Genomic DNA, 6,545 nt, shown 5'->3' on the forward strand with positions numbered 1-6,545 from the left:
GACAACCATCCAAACAACCATAGAATGCCTAGAAATTTGAAGGACATGTCAGACCAACCTATGCCAATCCATCTTCTCCCTTCTCCTCATGATGGCATCCCATACCATCTCGGAAGACACCTTAGAATCTATCACAAGTAAGACAAAGACAGAAGGTCTCAATTTGAGCAGTCTCTTCCAAACGTATCTATGGTTGGATCTGGGGTGCATTTACCAAAAGTCAGTACCCTACAGGACATAAACACGAACCCAAGCCACCCAAATTGACTCATACTCCTACAAAATAGCTTTAATAAGCATTACAAGGCAAACATTATTCTATACTTTCAGATCCTTTAGCCCTAGTCACCCTTCAAACTTAGGATAACAAACGGAATCCCAACAAACTTGAGATCCTCTAGCAGTAACATTATCATTTTTTTCAAAAAAAAAAAACCTAGAACATATTTGTTTAATTCTAAGTAAATAGCTTTAGGGAGCACCAATTGCTTGCTTCAGTAATTTTGAATACTAAAAATGACAACTTGAATGAGATGGACACTCATCGTATAAGATAAGTTCCTCTTTGCTTCATCATATCCCTCCGTATCCTCACTCTCTTTTACTTTTGTCCCTTTATATTTTGCATTAAGACCGAAACTCATTGAGTTGCAATAAGTTGCTTCCTCTCCCCTTCATCAGACCTATTTTGTCCAGAGGAGGAAGCCTCCTCATACAGCTCGTAACAAATCCTAAAGATGGTCTCCCTATCCTCCAACAAGGCCAACCTATTTGAGGAATCCACTAAAATAACCTTTTCATTATCCCTAGCAATTCCAGCCATCTCTTGTAACCTCATCCAGTAGCCTCCCCAATCATAACAGCCTCAACAGGCTGAACCTCATCTCCTGACTAACCCTCATCAGTCCCAAATTCCTCCATATCAGGCACAACCTCATGTTGCTTTTCCTTCACCATTCCAGGACCCCTAGCTTGTTAATCACCAACAACAGTAGAGGTCTTTTACACCCAAATCTTCTGAGTCCCTTTTCAATAGGTAAGACCTATTAGTATGGCCAAAAGTACCATAAGGAATATACATGGGTGACACCCAAGGAACCTCAATCACAATCGAATCAAGAGATCCATTCTGAAGCCGAACTAAAATGAATTTTAGAATAATTGAAGAAATCTTCACCTCTAAACAAACTTTAGCAAATGGAACCCTCTACTTAGAAGCAATAATGATATCCATATAAAAAAAAAGGACTCCAACAACACTTACAATGTAACTCAAATCATTCATGGTGAAAAAGATCTAATGGAATCCCACTCAATGGATTCAAATAGGCAAAGAAGTCATATTAAATTCTAAATTTTAGATATTGGGTTCCTACTTACAAATCACCACAAACTGATTGTTAAAATGCCAAGGACCTTGCCCTAAAACTCAATCTAGCATAAAATTAGAGGATAATTTAACTAAAAAAAGTAAAATGGTTGTCCATTGTTCCTATATGTAATGGGTAAGGGGAGGTAAGATAGTAGCCCCAACACTAGATTGAGAACAACTTCTGTAGGAAACCTCCAAATTATGAAATGTCCTCCATGGTACTCGATGCCACAACCTCAAGGTTAAAAATCTTGTGCTCTATCAACTGAGCTGGATGATCATTTCTTAACTTTAAAAAAAAAGTATTGTCAAACCCCAATAATCCTAACCTCAACGCTCAATTTCTTCCTCCAAGGATTAATCGTCAAACTTTTGACAGTATTGAAATGTGACGGATTACCTAAAAACTGAACCACCGTAGAGTTCTTTAAATAGTTGATGCCCTCACAAACACAACTGCCCCAGGAATCACCCTAACCATTCTCTATCGCTCGAGACGAAACAAATTAAAGCGAATGTTCTTTCGATGCCACGAACAATCATCTCTAATCCATTGCTAAGTCCTTCGCCACGCCCAATCCTTCTCCTAAAGCAATAACCACTACTAAGAAAAGAATCTAACAACAAAATCACAAAGAAAAATGAAAGTATCAAAAGAAACTACCATAGTAAGAAATTCCTAAAATATTTTGGTCTAGCTAAAATGCACCGAGAGCATTTCTTATCATACGCCATTTTAATTTTATAAAAAGAATCTAGTCATTTTTATCTAAAAACTTTGGGTGTCGTTTGGTTCGCTGGAATGTTTATGAGGGAATTGGAATTTGTGAAGGAATTAGAATCTGTGAAGGAATTAGAATCTGTCAGGAATTGTAATCCAATTCCATATTTGTTTGGTTCGCATACATGTTAGATGAATTTGATTTCAGTAATGTAAAATGACAGAATTGTCCTTCTTGTTTTTTTGCTTTATTTTAGTTTGTTTTACAACTTACATGCAATAATATATTATAAAAAATTAAAAAATATTAAATTTTCATTTTATTGATTGATTATTCATTTCAATAAATTATAAAAATCATGCTAATAAACATCATAAGTTAAAATCATCGCAATCAAAATATGTTAATAAGTTACAAAAAGATAGAGCAATATTTCAATACATTCCAATCGGAGTATGTTAATTAGTTACAAAAAAATATACCAAAAACTATTTTTATTCAATATATGAATTAGAAACCCAACCCGACACGACACAAAATAATAAAAAAATTATTTTTATTCAATAAAAACATTGACTTAATTGAAAAAAAATTATATATAGAGGGGTATTATTGTAATTATTCCTAAATATATAAGGTAAAATTATATATTTTTTCGGGTTGGTCCAATTTTTTTCACCCTAAACCCGAACCCGACCCGAATATCACACTTAAAAAACCCAACCCGACTCGATCCGAATATCACACTTAAAAAACTCGACCCAAACAAAATAAAGTTTCACCCGACCCGACCCGAAATAATAAAAAATTATTTGTATTCAATAAAAACAGTGACTTAATTGAAATATATATATAGAGAGAGAGGGGTATTATTGTAATTATTCCTAAATATATAAGGTAAAATTATATATATTTTCGGGTCGGGTATTTTTCACCCTAAACCCGAACTCGACCCAACACGATATCACACTTAAAAAACCTGACCCGACTCGACCAAAATAAAGTTTCACCCAACCTGACCCGAAATATGAATTAGAAATCTGACCCGACCCGAAATAATAAAAAAATATTTTTATTCAATATATGAATAAGTTACCAAAAGATTGATGAGGGTAGTATGGTCAAATTTCAATTCCCTCCAACAAGGGAATTGAATTCCATTCATTCTTGGATGAAATTCACTTTCCCTCATTTGATGGAAAGTTGAAGCCACGAGAGATTCCAATTCACTTGAAAAACTTGAATCAAACATGGGAAAGTAGTGGAATTAGATTCCAATTCCCCCCAATTCAAGGGATTACATCCAACCAAACGCCACCTTAGGGTGCGTTTGGTTCATGGAATGTAAGATTACCAGTGGGAATAAAAGATTACCAGGGAATAAGATTACTGGAATGTTGTATTTTGTGTTTGGTTGGTTTAGCAGGAATGTAAGATTATCGTGTTCGGTTAAAGGAATAAAAGATTATTGGAATGTATATTTGACCAAATTATCCTTATTATATATTTGTTTTTTAAACAAGTTGGAAAATATTTATATATTTTCTTTAAAAAATTTAAATTCATAAAATTTATATAATTTTTTTACAAAATTAAAAATATAAAAAAGTTTAATGAAAGGGTAAAATTTTATTTTAAACCATGAACTTCATATAAAATTTTAATTATATATTTTTTTGTAAATCTAAAATAGTTTAAGGATAAATTTGTAATTTAACCTTCGTAGAATTTTTATTATTCAATGACAGAATAAGGATATTTTTGAAAGAAAAAAATTTTAAGGGCATTTTGGTCCAAAACACAGGTAATCCAACAATACCTAAGGAAAGTGAGGTAATGACATTCCCGATAATATACCCCAAAAAATCCACTATTGGTAATGTAAGATTACCGGGAATGACATTCCCGGCCAACCAAACGGGGGAATGTGGATTCCATTCCCATGGGAATCTCACATTCCCTGTTTGGTTAGCCCGAGAATCCTATTCCCGGTAATGTATGATTACCAATAGTATATTTTTTGGGATATATTACCGGAAATGTCATTACCTCCCTTTCCTTAGGTATTGTTGGATTACCGGCGTTTTGGACTAAAATGCCCTTAAATTTTTATTTTTTTTTTCAAAAATATATTTCTTCTATCATTGAATAATAAAAATTCTACGAATGTTAAATTACAAATTTATCCTTAAATTATTTTAGATTTACAAAAAAAATCTATAATTAAAATTTTATATGAAGTTCAAGGGTTAAAATAAAATTTTACCCTTTCATTAAACGTTTTTTATTTTTAATTTTGTAAAAAATATATAAATATTATGAATTTAAATTTTTTTAAAGAAAATATATAAATATTTTTCAACTTGTAATATTTTACAAATATATAATAAGGACAATTTGGTCAAATATACATTCCAATAATTTTTTATTCCTTTAACCAAACACGATAATCTTACATTCCTGCTAAGCCAACCAAACACAAATTACAACATTCCCAGTAATCCTATTCCCTGGTAATCTTACATTCCCACTGGTAATCTTACATTCCCTGGTAATCTTACATTTCGTGAACCAAACGCACCCTATTTATCTGTTTTTAAAGTTATATATCTCTTTTTTCAGTCATGATTAATATGATTGGAAGATTTTCTTGAAAAATCACATTTTTCTTAAATATTTATCTGTCAGACACTTTTTGAGTTAATATTCTCGATATAACACCTTTTGCAAAAAGGCACGGCTCATACACTTTTAAATTATTTTTTAAAAATAATATCAAATATGTAATTAATTTTTATTAGGGTGCTTTTTGTGTAAAAATGTCAACTTTTTTTATTTATTTTTTGTGTGTGCAAAAAAAAACTTTCTGCATTAAAATCTTTAAATATTCTTTTGCAAATTATTTTATGATTCGACAAATTTTGATTTTTGCATAAAATTACACAATACTTATAATCTAGTGTAGGAAAACTTTGAGTGTAAGTAATTTAAAATATGAATATTTTAAAAAGTTTTATAACTAGTTTTCTTTTACAAAATAATGATGATGATGATAAGAAATATTTTATAATTTAAAAAATTATAAATTTCATATATTTTTGGAAAATTTATTGACTTTTAAAATTAATTATTTAAAAACATAAAAAATATTAAAATAAATTTTTAATTACAATTTAGGGATCAAATAAATTATTATTCATTAATTATTATTTTTATCAACAGTTAATAATATTTATTCATTTTTAATAAAATTAAAATTTAATATTTATTTTATATTCTTTTTTTATTGAATTTTGTTACAAGTTTATAGAGTAACACAAAAGAAAGGAAAATCTTTAGATTTTCATGTATGTATTTATACTTTTCTTTTAGAAACATTTCCCATAATTTTTCTTAATTAATTTGAATAATAGCAGAACAGATGATTAATTTGAATTATAACTCATATATTTAAAAATCAATAAAAATACAATAAAAATAATTAAAAGTGAATAAAATTCAATAAAAAAAAGACGTAAAGCTAAAAATCAATTATTTTAATATTTTTATATTTTTAAACAATTAATTTTAAAAGTTAATAAATTTTTCAAAAATATATGAAATTATAATTTTTTAAATTATAAAATATTTTTTATCACCATTATCATTTGTAAAATAAATACTAATTATAAAACTTTTATAAAATTATTCATATTTTAAATTACTTACCCTCAAAGTTTTCTTGTACTAGATTATACATATTGTTTAATTTCATGCAAAAATCAAAATTTATCGATTTATAAAATAATTTATAAAAGAATATTTAAAGATTTTAATGTAGAAAGTTTTTTTCACACACAATAAATAAATAAAGTTGACGTTTTTACACATAAATCACCCTAACATAAATTAATTACATATTAGACACCATTTTTAAAAAAATACAAAAATAGTTACACGTGGCGACACATCAACCTAAGGCGCAGTGCATTGGTCGCGCCTTTCTGCAAAGGGTATTAGATCAAAAAATATATCTGAAAGGGTACATGACAGGTAATTATATAACGAAAAGGTGATTTTTTGGGAAAATCGCCATTGCACTGGCCTTGTACTATTTATCGTTGTTGATATTTCTAAATTTTCTTTAATTTATTATATCACATCTTACTTTTTTCTTTTTTTTTAGATTTCAATAGATTTCATTCATTTCCAATGGTAGGAAACTTGTATTGATAAACCTTGAATATTTTTTTAAGTAAGTATATCGGATCAACGAATGTCATGTAGTGAATCCATATAGAAGAACAAGCAGTAATGACATGTGCACATGAGTATGTGAATGTTTGGAATACTCCGTAGTCACAGGTTCTTTCTCGTAGATTAACCACGAATGTTGTTGAAAACAGTTTGATATTTTGATATACCAAAAAATTGTTAAATAGTTTTTTTACAAATTTTAAGATTATATTTGA

Source organism: Hibiscus syriacus, unplaced genomic scaffold, assembly GCF_006381635.1.
Source record: "Hibiscus syriacus cultivar Baekdansim isolate YM2019G1 unplaced genomic scaffold, ASM638163v2 tig00110174_pilon, whole genome shotgun sequence".
Taxonomy (NCBI): Eukaryota; Viridiplantae; Streptophyta; class Magnoliopsida; order Malvales; family Malvaceae; genus Hibiscus; species Hibiscus syriacus.